We start from the raw sequence: 15217 nt of genomic DNA, 5'->3' as shown, positions 1-15217 counted from the left end.
GTGTTAATGGGCACATTTTTACCCCTTTATAAGATGTTAGATAAGCCTTTGGTGTCTTTAGAATGTGTCTGTAAAGTTTCAGCTCGAAATACCCTTTAGATAGTTTATTATAGCCTCCAGAATCTGCCTGTTATGGTGTCTAAATACAGTGTAGCTGTTTTTGTTGCCTGTGGCTTTAAATGCAAATGAGCTGCTTCTCCCCACCCACCGTTCCCACGTGTCTGTTACTTGTCATGCATTTCGTCAGATAAACAGCAGTTAGTGACAGAGACAGACTCGGATGAAGCTGAAATACAGCTCTTTAGTCAAAAATACCAAGTAATTTTTTAATGCATTTGTGGTAGAGTTTATGGCTTTTGCCGTACACACACCCACACACTTTAGCATTTACTGACACCATCTGCGGTGGTGATTATTTTGGTTAAGACTTACACCAATTTTGCTGTCTTTATTACAAATACTCTGTTTTATAAATGTTTTAAACTTATAAAATGAATAAAAATCACAGAGAGTTGGAACAAATATTTTAATCTCAGTTTATTTGCAATAAAAATGCTCTGTGAACATGTACATGTCTTTATAGAAACATGGCATCTGTCAATCAATTTGGTGGGTGGGGAAAACCACACTCCTACATCATGTTGCGGTGGGGCTAAAAATCGCTGGGATTTGGGTCCTATTTTAATGTCAGGAAATGTTGAAAAAGAGACTTGTTGTCAGTGACAGTGGACACTATACATGCAGACAGTTCTTTCCAAACAGCTTACAAAAGTTGATTTTCATCATAGGTGTATTGTCTTTGTTATTATTGTTTAAGGGTGTATTCACACAAGGAAAGTGTCTTAGTTCACTTGATTTTGTCTGGACTAACCATGGTGTTGATTTGTTTTTATTCGGTGCGTTTGGATTTCACACTGCTTTCTGAAATGCTTGCTCACCCACGATGTCTGCAGTGCAATCATCAGCTGCGTTGTCAGAAAAACCAACACTAACAAACTCTTTCTGTTGCTGTGTGGGTCTGTTCACATTTTGCATTTTTTGCTTAAACACAAGTTCTTTATTTCAAATGTAGATGCACACAAGTAGTGAGCAATACATTCATGAAATGTGTATTATCAGCCTAGCCAGCAAACTATTTTGTGTTTAATAGACGTCTGATAGACATCTAAATGTAGACAGCTTGGCTAAAACAAGACTAAACTTGGGCTGTCAGTGAAAATCTAGTAGACATCTAAGAATAGTCTAAAACTAAAATAGTTATTAAACAGACAGATTTGACAGACTTCATATGTGTAGTCATTTATTTCTGTTTTTTGGCAACTAGTCTGTGTCATGAGGGTGCAGTGGGTAGCATGATCACAGCAAGAAGGTCGCTGGTTCGAGCTGCGGCTGGGTCAGTTGGTTTCTGTGTGGAATTTGCATGTTCTCCCTGTGTATGTGTGGGTTTCCTCCGGGTGCTCCGGTTTCCCCCACAATCCAAAGACATGTGGTACAGGTGAATTGAATAAACTAAATTGGTTGTAGTGTAGTATGTGTCTGAATGCACGAGTGTATGAGTGTTTCCTAATGTTGGGTTGCAGCTGGAAGCATATATAGTACATTGATTATAGAAACCTTTTAAAAAAAATAGAATCTTTAAAATAGCAAAATGCTGCTTTGTAAAGAAGTACATAATGCACTCTCACACTATTGTTATTGTACAATGGATATTCAGAGCTTGCACAATTTTGTATGAGGTTCACTAACATGACTTTAAAATAATACACTAAAATATTAAAAAAAATTACCCGTTTTACACAAAGAGTAAGGGCTGTTGTTAGTGATCTCAAAAGTCATTTCAGACCACTGAAGAAAATGAAGTGTATTTTGTCGCTGTTTTGCCGTGCAGTAGGATCATCATCTTGTCTGGTTCTGTCAGGGCTTAAATACACTGGGATGAAACTTCCTGATCAATAGAGTTTCCCATGTATTGATTTGTGGCATGGAAAGTTGCAGTGAGAGATTTTTTTAATCAGTAATGTGAGGCGCGGCGTGTTGCTGTTTGTGGTAATGATTCATAAGAAGCAGCTCTGTTATTCTTTGATGTTCACTCGAGTCAGATGATTTAGGTTATAAACTGCTGCTGCCTCTCTGAAGAGAACTAAATGTCTATAAAGTCATAAATTGCTGCAGAAGCTGATTTAGGAAGAAAACTGTTGGTTCAACGCAGGAAGTACAATACAAGCAAGAATTACCGAAAAAAAAATCTGATTAACTCTTTATTTACAATTCTTTTTATTATTATTATTTTATACAAGTTATCACTTTCTGTTAAAATTATTGCAAAATTTCAGTTCCTTCAATAAAGTGTCATTCATTCATTCATTATATTATTTGGCTAGTTTCTTTATTAATCAGGTGTTGCCACAGCAGAATGAACTGCCAACTTATCCAGCAAATATTTTATGCAGTGCAACCCATTAAAGAAAGTAAGCCGAAAAGAAAATGAATGAATAATAATAATAATAATTGAAAAAATTAAGACATCAATACATTTTACAAAGTAAAACAAACAACTAAGACTAGAAAACACACAGGACATCCAATTAAAACAATCTAAGATTTTAGAATAAATACAAAAATAAACCTTCTGTGCATTTTGCACATATGTGCTCCTTTGGATGAAATTGAATTGCACCACCAATAAAGGGGAAATACGTGTGCATAGTTACCATAGAAATACAAGTTTTTAGCCCTTTATTTTATCAATAATAGTAAAATATAATTTTTGATATATGTTATTTACCACTAGCCAAAATGATTGCCCCATACTTTATTTTTAATTATTTGAAGTTACTGTGTGATTTTTTTTTTAATAGTAAAATGTTTGTTTATTTTAAATTATGTTGCTTTTCATAAATAAAATAAGAGTTTATTTACCAAAATTTGAATAAATTGTCCTTTCTCCAATCATGCAGTTGCTTAACATGTGATGCTTCATATTTGTTTATTTTTGAGTTGTGCATGAACATAAATAAAGGTTTTGTTTAAACCTGTATTATTTATAGTAGTAGTATATGTTGGGGGTGCATATACAGTATACATGTATATACCCCAATGGCTCTTTTAAAAATGCATTTGCCAAAAATATCAGAAATGCCTTTTTGCAGAAAAAAAGGTTCCGTAGCCCTGCTATAGAGCATAAGAAGAGTATCTTCTTGAAATCTTCTTAGAAAGGTTTTAGGACCACACCCACCCCCGCCCCCAATTTTTTTTATTTTATTTTTTTTATTTTTTTGATGGTCTTCAACAAAAGTGACAGAGTGAAGTCTAGGGATATTTCTGAAATGGGGAAAAAGTCTTAACGAACAGATGTGACATGAAAGACAGATGTGAATCTCTTACATTATAGTTTGTGAGTCACCAATGTTTAAAATTTAATAACCAGCTGCATAAAACTTAAATAAAGTCTTTTCTTTATTAAGACACAAGAAGTTTTTGGACATCAATATTTTAATCTCAGAAAGATATTTTTCTCAATTTCTTTTGCTCAGTTGTCGATTGAAATGTTTATAAAAAAAAAAAAAAGTTTAGATCTCTGAACAATTAGCTTATTGTTCACGTCAGAGTTCCATTGCTTATTTATTTAAGCAAATTACAAATGCTTTGACACGTGTACAAACAGTAAGTATAATCGTCTGCAGTTTGGACAAAAACTAATTGCATATGGCTTGTTGAACAAAACTAAGTCGTTTCTCATTGAGGCTGTCAAACACTTCACAACTTCTCAATCATTTTTGATTGTGTAAGCCACCACACTCAAAATTATTTATTTAATTATCAAACATTTGTATACGCACTATAAATATCTGAAATTGTATACACACCATAATTATCTGAAATTGAAATTGGTAAATGAATTCTATAGTTGCAATAAAATTTGCGTTATCTAATCATCAATCAAGTTTGGTAGTGTATATACAGTTAGGCCCATAAATATTGGGACATCGACACAATTCTAACATTTTGGCTCTTTACACCAACACAATGGGTTTAAAATGAAACAATTTGTGCTTTAACTGCAGACGGTCAGCTTGGTTTGAGGGTATTTCAGCTGTGGAGCTAAGCTTCGCCCATTGAATTGGCATTTAATTGGCCCGTTTTCATATCTTCAGAAGTGATTGGTTGTCTAAAGCACACCCAAACGTCTGTTTAAGACAGACACATGTAGGAGTTCCCTTATGAAGTGGAACCAGAGTTTTTCACTCCAGCCATCTTCGTCTTGAAGAATTCCCCCTTCCACCCCTACTCCTTCCCTTCTCTGATAAGGCCAGTGGTTAGCACTGTTGCCTCACAGAAAGAATGGTGCTTTTTCGGCCCCTCGTGTGAAGTTTGCAAGTTATCATCATGTTAGCATAGATTTCCCAGTTTCCTCTTACCGTTCAAAGACATACACCATAGGTAAATTGACTACAACAAAATGGCATTTTAAGGCAACTCTTAGCCAGATTTATCTCAGCACGTTCACTAACAGGGGAGTTCATGAAACTTACCTGAGCTCAAACTTCCCTCTCGCCCTTCAGACAGGTAGGAGCCCCGGGCTCAAGGATATTCTGAGCTCAGGGCTCTCCCACGGAGTTCTGAAGTTCTAGCAAACAATGTGCCAAAATGTGCCAATGCAACAGCGAAAGACTGTAAAAAAAAAAAGAAAAAGAAATGTGACCATGCCTAGAATGGATAAAAATCTGAGTGTCATCTGCATTAAAATTTAAAAATTGCATTCAAATAATCTTAAGAACAATCCAAGTGGAAATATGTAAATGCTGAAAAGAAAGAGGCCTAAAGCTGAACCTTGAGGAACACCTATATACATTTATATACATTTCAATTAATTAATAATTTTTAATTTTTTAAATGTTTATTTAGATTCATTTCAGCTGAATTGGCATTAAATTGTTTAATATTGTTAAGAAAACATATCAGGCAGCATGGTGGTGCAGTGGGTAGCAATCTCACCTTACAGCAAGAAGGTTGCTGGTTTGAGCCTCTGCTTGAGCATTTGACTTTCTGAGTGGAGTTTGCATGTTCTCCCCGTGTTGGTGTGGGCTTCGTACGGGTGCTCCGGTTTCCCCCACAAGTCCTAAGACATACGATATAGGTGAATTTGGTAAGCTAAATTGTCAGAAGCATATGTGTGTAAATGGAAGTGTTTCCCAGTAATGGGTTGCAGCTGGAAGTGCATCCGCTGTGTAAAATATATGCTGGATAATTTGGTGGTTCATTCCGCTGTGGCGACCCCAGATTAAAGAAAGGGACTAAGCCGAAAAGAAAATGAATGAATAAATGAAGAAAACATCTCCAAATACTGTTATTTAATTTATAATTAAATCTGTATTCATCTCTATCATTTTTGATCAGTCGTAATTGAAAAAATGACTTTTTTACACCTTAATTTCTGTGATTTTAGAGATAGATATATTTTGCTCTGTTATTTTATAAAGCACATCTGTGTATTTATAGCTTCCCTTCCACGTTATAGATAGTACATTGTACAGTCTACTTTTAAACAGATGTCTCAGCAGACTTTTCCATCCAGTTGACTTCTCTCACATCAATTCCCCTTGTTTTGCCATTGCAATCTCTGACACCTGATTTCTCAGTTTGCTCTTGCTCGTTTTCATTGCATCTTTACTCACATTATCTCACTCAGTGCTGTTTGCTCATGCGACCCCTGTTTATGAAAGGGATGAAGGCTCTACCTGTGCATGTGTTTCCATGTGGGAGGGAATGCTGTGGGATGGGATTATTGTGGGATTTATGTACTTAAAAAAATCCCATCTCCCTTTTTTCATGGTAATCCTTCCATCAGTGTAAATCCAGGCTTCCAATCACTGCAGACTTCCACGCCGATGCTCTCTGACATGACTTAAGTCCACATTTGTCTTGTACGTCTTCAGAAAAATCCACAATTTTTCCATGGCACACAAGGAAGTCAACAGAAAACACAATTTTTCAAGTGTAATTTTTTGACTATTTGCCCAGCTGCAGGCTTTATTCTTAAATATGACTGGATGAGGAAAAAAAGATGCAGCAATGACTCAGCTGGCTACATGCATGGACATTGATTCATGCAATGAAATTACAGATGTATTTGCGTCACCTGTCAAGCGTGCAGAGGTCTATGAACAATGAACTCAATCTAATGTTCACTTAAAGCAGATAATAAAACCATCTTTTACCACAGATGACTGGAATTAAAATGAATGTAGTGATTAAATGTATTGTTAGATGTTAGGAAATATCTAAAGTGATTGTAAATTTAAAGTCATTGATCATCATATTCACCCTTAACCCTCTACCACACGCATTATGATAAATCTATTTAAAAAAAACATTTGACTATTTTTCTTTTCTTAAAATAGCTTAACTTGAAGTGCAAAAACGTCCAACAGTGGACCTAACTTAGAAATTTCAAATTTAAAACTTTCCTTATAATTAATTTTTTTTGTTGTTTGAAACGGTTTAATTGGTGTTGCAGTATTATGAGCTTTAACACAGAACTTATAAATGACACCTTAAACATACTTTCCAACAACTCATATTCAACCAGCTTTCATTTATTCCACTGTTTTTTTTTCTGCTTAATATTATTAGAAACAAACCTAATATTGTATTAGTGTTGCCATTTGGTAACATGTACATTTGATCCATTTACAAAAACTAATTTGATAAAAGTTTTGAATATTTCATCATAACTTACTGGAGATGATGTTTCAGATTTTTTTTGTGGATCTGACATAATTTGATCCTTTGTTTTTATTGACGTTTACATTTGCTTTCAGCAACTACTCACAATAAACGGCAGTCTTTCAGAAATTACAACACAGCATGTCATGTGACTTAACCAAAGCACATGCTACTCATAGTCTTCTTTTTCCAATAAAAAAAAAAATGAATGTTGGTCTTAAAGAAACAGTGGCATGGAAATTAGCATAAGTATCATGTTGCCATATGGTGACACCATGCAGTAAAGGGTCACGAAACACCAAAACACATTTTTTGAGATGTTGACAGTCATATATGTGTCCCACGCTGCTAAATCCACTATTAGGACAAATATATTTCACCAAAAAGTGAAAATTGGTTGTTGGTACAATGTGACATCTTTGAGTTTTCATCATTAGTTCTAGAGAAAAGGTGCATTCGATTTGAACCATGGCTGCAGCTGGTGATAAACAAGATTAGCCGAGCGCTGGTGGGGGTGGAGTTGGAAATGGAGCCATCAAGCCGGACACTTCGGGGCTCAAAGTTGTGGCAGTTATGATGACCGATCACAGGGCGTCATCATCATTTATTTTTTTATTTATAACAACAAAATATTTACAGGACAAATAAAACAGAATGCAATCTCTACAAACTATGGTTCATTTTTAAACAACAAGGGAATTATAAATTAAATTTAGGTAGCTAATAACAAACTCAAGAGAAAAAAAAGGGAAATGAGAGGGTTATATAAACATAAAAACTAATAGGCCTATTAAATACAACGCAATAAGCACTAATTCTAGGTGTTTAAACATCTCTCTGTTGGCTAATACTTCTTGTTTGAATATGCTAAAAAGGGGTTTACAGTTATTTACATTTATAGCCTAGATATAAAACTGTCCAATAGATATTAGTGTAAAACCCCCCAAAAAAGTGTTTTGATTAAGTCTTAAACAATGATTAAGATTATTTTGGATAATGAAAGCATTTTTTTTTTTAAAGCACTTCAATCCGAAAAAATTGAACAAAGGACTTTCACAAAAGAAGTGAGCTATACTTTAAGTAGAAATTTCCCAGGAAGAGCAAGGTACATCAATGTCACTTTTAAAATTTGTGCAAAACAGCTTCAGAAGACATAAAGTATTTTATAATCATATTAATAATTTTATATTTATTTAATAAAATAGCTTTTTAACATAATTTGTTTAGAAATCTTTATAGGGGTGTCAGGGTCAATGATGATAATTATTTTATTAATTCTGTAAGATTTCTTTGAGTTAAAATTTAGGTTATTCACTAAAATATATAATTTAAATCGTTTATGGAGCTGAATACAGTAGTCTGTATAAAAAAGGACGAAATTAAACCTATGCAAGCAATCTAGTCTTCATAAACAAATTATTTCAAAGAAGATACTGCAGTAAAATATCTGTAGTGTTTTAATAAGTATAATATATACAAGATAGAGATTGTATAAAAAGTAAACTCTTTGTTTCGAAGTTTGTGAGACGGAAGTTGTCCAACAATAATCTCAAAACACATGTGGTTGTTGTCATGCAGTAAACTCAACCATTCGTGTAATATCATTGTCGTCATCGCAGCTCCTGCTGTCGCTCTTTAGACGCTGCAGCGGCTGAGTCCACCTTTTGTTCTCGTAGGGCTGTTGCGGAACTTTGATGCCACATGTGACAGTCACGTGGCGTCTGCGCAGTGTCAAGCCGGACAAAATTTCTAACCTTCATGCACCGCTTTGTAAAAAAGCTTGTATGGTATTTTTAATACATTTTGGACTGCAGCAATCACTTCCTGCACACGGAATAGATGACTTTTCTGCACTGATGGCATTCTGAAACTGAAAAACTTTGAGAAAAATTTAATTAAATATGTGAAAAACACATCTAGCACATATTGTAACATATTTTAGCAGATTTACATTTTGCCGGCCATTTCAATGCCATTTCAATGCCATTTCAATGAAAATGCTAATTAAAATTCCACCACATTAAACAATACTGTCTGAATGACTTATTAAGGTCTCTATTTATCATACTAAAAGGGACACATGCATCTCCCCAGAGCACTAACAAGTTATCATTCACGACTTTTCACACCTGTCCATGAACTGTGAAACAGTCTACCACTCTGACCCAATGTTGAAGAATTACAACATAGACATAACTAGCTCTAAATCAAATTTGGTTAATGTTTTCTAGAATAACTAAATATTTGTGTGTTCTACACATTAAAATAAACACATAAAAATATTTAAGAAATTATGCTTACTTAAATCTTGACAAATCCAGACGTGCAACATTAAAAGAGATCAGCTCAATGAGAAAATTGCAGGTAGAGTAAATTCATGGCAGGATGACCAGGCCTATAAACAATCCAACTATCCAATTGCATCATGAGGACACACAATAGGACTCAGTCAAGGTTTACTATTATGTAATTATTTATGATACTGTGACAGAAATGTATTTGTTTGTAACAGTATATTGTGTAATGAAGGGTGAGTGTGACCCAGTGGCAAACTTAGTATAGTGCAATACATTAAATCACACAGGAACCTCAGTTTTTTCTAAAAAATCTGTTTTTGAATTGTAAGGTTTTATCTCACATGTTTTGCCAAAATTGAATTATCTTATTCTTACTCTGTGTCAACCAATGCATATGTTTCGTTTCTGTTTTTGCAGCTGGTTATGGTAGCAAAAGTGGCGTAAAGGTTTTCTCAGCTGCTTTGGTACATTTTTTTCAGATCAGAATTGAAATTTGCAAAACAGTAAGCTCACTTCTTAAAACAACGCTTAAAAAATAGCAAAAACACCATGGATTACATGCAAAAGCCAGTCTTTTTCTTAAAATTGTTAGTCAATCTCTCAAAAATAAATTTCTGCGTCAATGAACATATCAATGCCATCAGAATGACAAGTCCTTGTCTCATTGTGTATGGATAATATGTCAAATTACTTAGTCTTGTTGTCAGTATAACAGTGTACTCTGGAGGGCTGTTCTGTTATAAACTATGTTCACATTTATTTATTTTTTGCTGTTTGTACTGTCATTTGTTGACAGATCATGTCATTGTAATAAAGAAAGGAAAAGACAGCACTGCATAACACAAAGAAAAAACAAAACAAAAGTAGAAATGTGAACATAGGACAATCTCCTTTCAGATACACCTTCATTAGAAAAAGATTTACCTGGGAGAAATTGACCAGATTTAGGAAAAAAGTTTAATAGAAAGTTTAGAAAAATGCTTCATGATAAAATGTTATGACAACTTGTTTAGCCTTTTTGCATGTAAAGACTTATGCCATGAACAAATTATTAAATTTTGTGGGGGATGAAACTATTCAACAGACACCAAAATAATACATTTAGATCAACATGACATACACAATTGATAGAAAACATCAGATAATTGCACATAATCATTTACATGGATGTACAAAAGCATTGTTCAAACTAATGAGAAACAGCTTTTTTGATGCCCACAAGTGACACTATGATGTAAAGATTGAACAGGTAGTTTTGAGAATTTCAATTTTGATGTGAGAAATGGACCAACATGACTGAGAAAAAAATATATATAAATAAATAAATAAATAAATAAACAGAATTTTTTAAGGTTTTAGATTTTATATAGTTTAGAAAAATTATATTACAGAACGTCTTGGCTACAAACACAATAGGGAACAAGAAAACCTAATTGGGAACGGAGACCTGTGTCTTGAGAAAGACAAATGGGAGGTTGCTAGATGATCAATCACTCTGAAAAATTAGAAAACATGTCAGGCAGAGCTCAGCTCCACAGGTGTCTGCAATAAGTCATTAACAGAGTCTATCAGCTGGTGCCTGTAAAGCCAACATTTCATTGGCTGCATCCGAAACCACATACTTTCATACAGTATATAATATTAAAAACTGTATGTGTGCATCCCATGCACGCTGTTCTATCCCATAATGCCCCGTGAGAAAATTAATGAATGGGAGTGAAGCAAAGCAACTGACGCAGGTCGCATGATCATGACAAAATGACGGAAGTAGTAGTAGACAGACAGACAGACAGACAGACAGACAGACAGACAGACAGACAGACAGACAGACAGACAGACAGACAGACAGACAGACAGACAGACAGACAGACAGACAGACAGACAGACAGACAGATAGATAGATAGATAGATAGATAGATAGATAGATAGATAGATAGATAGATAGATAGATAGATAGATAGATAGATAGATAGATAGTTTTAGCTTCATTTATTTTATATTTGAAGTGATTGTACTGGACAGCAACAATAAAAAACCTCATAGAATTGCAGGCAGTAACAATGGCCTTTATATATTTAATCAGAAAATAAATCTGTCTTAAAGTCTGCAGGATAAGTACCTAATAACCAAAGGAAAACACTAAAAGATTGCCAAGCCTTTCCCTCTGTTTTTGGCCAGAAATAAATATGTCGGCCAGGGTTATGTGGTGATTTGCAGTGGCAAAATGAGCTCAACCAGAGTCTGAGAGGAGAGTAATATGACCAATCTCTTCTTTTGTCTCAGGAGGAATCTGAGTGCCAAATTCCCTGCTCAGATTCTACACTTTAATCATCTCCAACATTAAGGCACATTTATATTTCCTCTACTATCTTGTTCTAGAAATCATTTTGTACGTCCAGTTTTGTTTGAAACAAAACTCAGAAACATCAAAGATTTTAATATGTTGTGCATTTTATTAAATTCGACAGAGTATATATATGCATATATATGCATATATATATATATATATATATATATATATATATATATATATATATATATATATATATATATATATATATATATAGTAATGTTTTTTAAATTTTTTTAGTTTTGTTAGTTTATAGTTTTTTTTAGTTTGTTATTTTTCGTGTGTAACACTTTATTTTAGTAGACTATTTGCTTAAATTTACTGATATTGTTCAGTGGTTAGCACTGTCACCTCACAGCAAGGAAGTCGCTGGTTTGAGCCCTGTCTGGGAAAGATGGCATTTCTGTGTGGAGTTTGCATGTTCTCCCCATGTTTGCCTGGGTTTCCTCTGGGTGCCCCAGTTTCTCCCACAGTCCAAAGACTTGTGGTATAGGGGAATTGAATAATCTAAATTGGTTTGGAATAAAAGGACTAAGCAGAAGGAAAATAAATGAATGAATAGTTTAAATTGTGATTATTGATCAATCCTTTTTTGATTACAAACTCTAATGCTTTACTGTACATGCAACAAAATGTGATTGTGTATACCCACTGGATCATTAACAGCGAAGATGCCATTCTGGGCAGCCCCATTAATGTTTTATGATTAAATTAACATCACAGAGCTTCACATATGGCATGATGCAAGTCCTGCTGTCGTTTTTAAACATAGATTGCTTAGATTCACGAGACCAAGAGGTGAGCCAGTAAATATTAAATAAAGATCTGAATGCCAGATTTGAAAGAAATGAAAGAATCTACAGGACAGGAACCGAGAACCACTGCTATAAACAATGTGCAATCTATAAAGTGTTGACAAAAAGCCCTCAAAATTAAAGTAACACTGTTAACACTTGGTGACCTTGAGAAAAAACTGCAACCGTAGACCAACAATTTGCATGAAATTTATTTATTTATTTATTTATTGATTTATTTATTTATCTTTGTATTTGTTTCTTTATTTATTTATTATGTTTATTTATTGAAGTAGAATCTGATGTTCACTGAAACAGAAACGCATAAAATAGAAAAGGATCACTGTTTTTTTTTATTTTGTAATTGTTATAACCTATTAAAACCATAAGAACTGTAAAAAAATACTTTTATATTCTTATGAAAGTTTTTTTTAATGAACACCTACACACAAATACACTGTCAAAAAAATGCTGGGTTCCATACAAATCCTTTATGTTGTCCCAACACAAATCGATTAAGTTAACTTAATTGTTTTTACAAATGTAAGTGGATTGAACATAAAACTATTAAGTTATCCCCCTAAAAATTCAAGAATTGTGTTGATTCAGCTCATTTTAAATACGTTGATTGAACAAGCAGCAAAAATCATTGTTTGAGTGTAATTTAATTCTGTAGTGATGAAACTTTGTGCCTACTTCCACATTACACAGACATGCACACAAAACATCTCATGCAGAATCTTGACAGCGTTTTCCTAAAGCCACTGCAACGTTTTCACTGTTTCTGGCAGGATCTGTATAAGAGTCAAAGATAAAAAGCTGCTTTCAAGCATAAAAACAAGAGTAGTAATAAAGCTTTAATTTAGTTCTTCCCACATTAAAACATGACCTTGACCATTTAATATAAACAGCATTTATGACCATCATATGTTCTGGCCATAATTTAAGGCACCTATTAAAATTGCATTGTTATAAAAGCGCCAAGATTTGTCATTTACAATCTTTAAACAACTAGCAAGAAAATTTTAAATGGGTGGTCCACTATGATATTATATTTAAAACTTTAGTTGATGTGGAATGTATCTGTGTGAACATAAACAACATCTTACATCAATGTAAGACGCTCAAAATTCAATAAAAAAGGGAAATGTTGTTTTTTACAGAGTTAGCTTAGCAAAGCCTACAGACAACAAAGTTTGGGGACTACAAAAAATACATCTGGGTTAGTGAGATCTCAAATGCTCCAAGTTACATGCATTCACCATGCGCATAAACAGTACAGGAAAGATGCATGGCCATAGGTTCTGTAATGTTATAGCAGAGAAAGCTAAAATGCTGTCTAAACACTCATATTTCCACTGAGTTTGTTCTGTTTCTGTATTTGAGCTTCCAAATGACACAACACAAACAGGGAGATGCTTACAATTTGATTTTAATTAAGTTCCACAGAATTATATATAAAAAAAGATATAGCTAGCATTTGACTAAGGACAGATTATAGAATCTTTGCCAGTTCAGTGTTGGATTCGGCTAAAAACTAAAACAAGGAAGGAGCAGCTCCAATCATAATAGAAGAAGCTGTGGATTGTGAGCCACAACCTGTAAGTGTTTTTATTTGTTAAAATTGATAAATTACATACATAGTTTCTAGCAATAATGGTATTTTGTAGCAAGGATGTTAAAAAGGATGTAAACAACAGGAAATGCAGTTTAGCACAGCTAACAATTTAGCTACAACTTCATATTTATCTTTCAAACCTCTGTCTCTCTATGCTGATGCTTTCAGTGTTTCTGCGGATGCTTTCCATGCATTCTACTTCTCCAATAACAAACTCGCAAAAGATATGTCATATAACTTACACAGGCTTATTCTGAATCTATATGATAGACACTTGTCAGATTTTATTTCAGAGAGCAGGCATGAGGTCAGCTGGTCCTGTCTGATTCAGGCACAAACTGATAAGGCTAACAGCGTCTCTCACTGACAGTGTTTAAACAGTGTTTATACAGCACAAAATACACTGACACTAGAGGTGTCAAAATTAATTTTTTCATCAGTGCACCACGTTGCAGATGGGTACAATTTGATATTGGTTCAGTAATAGATCATAACCGGTTATTACATACTGACGTCATTTGTATCATATGTGCAATGTTGCAGTAGAATACTATGGCGAAGGAGGTGAGGGCAATAAATAAAACGCTCCTACTACTTTAAAAGTAAATACATATGCACAATTAAACTGCTTGTGAGTTTGCTGGAAAGTCTTTCATTGACACTGAAGAAGGCACAGCACACATGCCGCTTTTTCACTACTTGGGAGAAATGCTGTAAAAAACCATCTTAGACAACTTAGACAACTTCAGACATATGACCCGCTGGCCTGTTTGTAAGGTAACTTTTCCTCTCCTCTTGACTATTAAAATGAGGCATGAGCGTGCCTGAGGTGTTTTCTTCACTGTGTCTATTATGGATTACCTGTGATAACCGCGCATTATGCACATATAGACTGTAACCGCGGCTGTTTTTCCCACGTCACTCATCGGTGAACAGCGCTTTAATTTTTTTTGTTTGAAACTTTCAAAAAGGTAAAATTAAAGGTACACATATCTGACTGCTTGTATTAAAGGACAAAATTGTGTTACAAATAACATAAAAATTTTATTATATTTAGATTTCCCCGTGATGGGTTGCAGCTGGAAGGGCATCCGCTGTGTAAAACCTATGCTGGAAAAGTTGGTGGTTCATTCCGCTCTGGCGACTAAGCTGAAAAGAAAATGAATGAATGAATGAATGAATAGTATATGTATAGATTTTAATAAAAAAAATTTATTGTGCTGCGAAGAAAAAATCTAATTGTGTATGTTAAGCATCATCAATGCACCGTGATGCACTGAGCTATTGAATTAAACCGAATCGATGGTATGATAATCGTAACCGAACTGAACCATAAGACCAGTGTAGGTTCACATCCCTACTGGTGACCTGGAGCCTGTCTGCAAATCACAGCACATTATGTTAGCTGACCAATTAGAGCCTCTTGAGGGTG

The sequence above is a fragment of the Danio rerio genome, chromosome 12, assembly GCF_049306965.1.
Source record: "Danio rerio strain Tuebingen ecotype United States chromosome 12, GRCz12tu, whole genome shotgun sequence".
In the NCBI taxonomy this organism is placed as follows: Eukaryota; Metazoa; Chordata; class Actinopteri; order Cypriniformes; family Danionidae; genus Danio; species Danio rerio.
Note: the sequence above shows the minus strand (reverse complement) of the source record.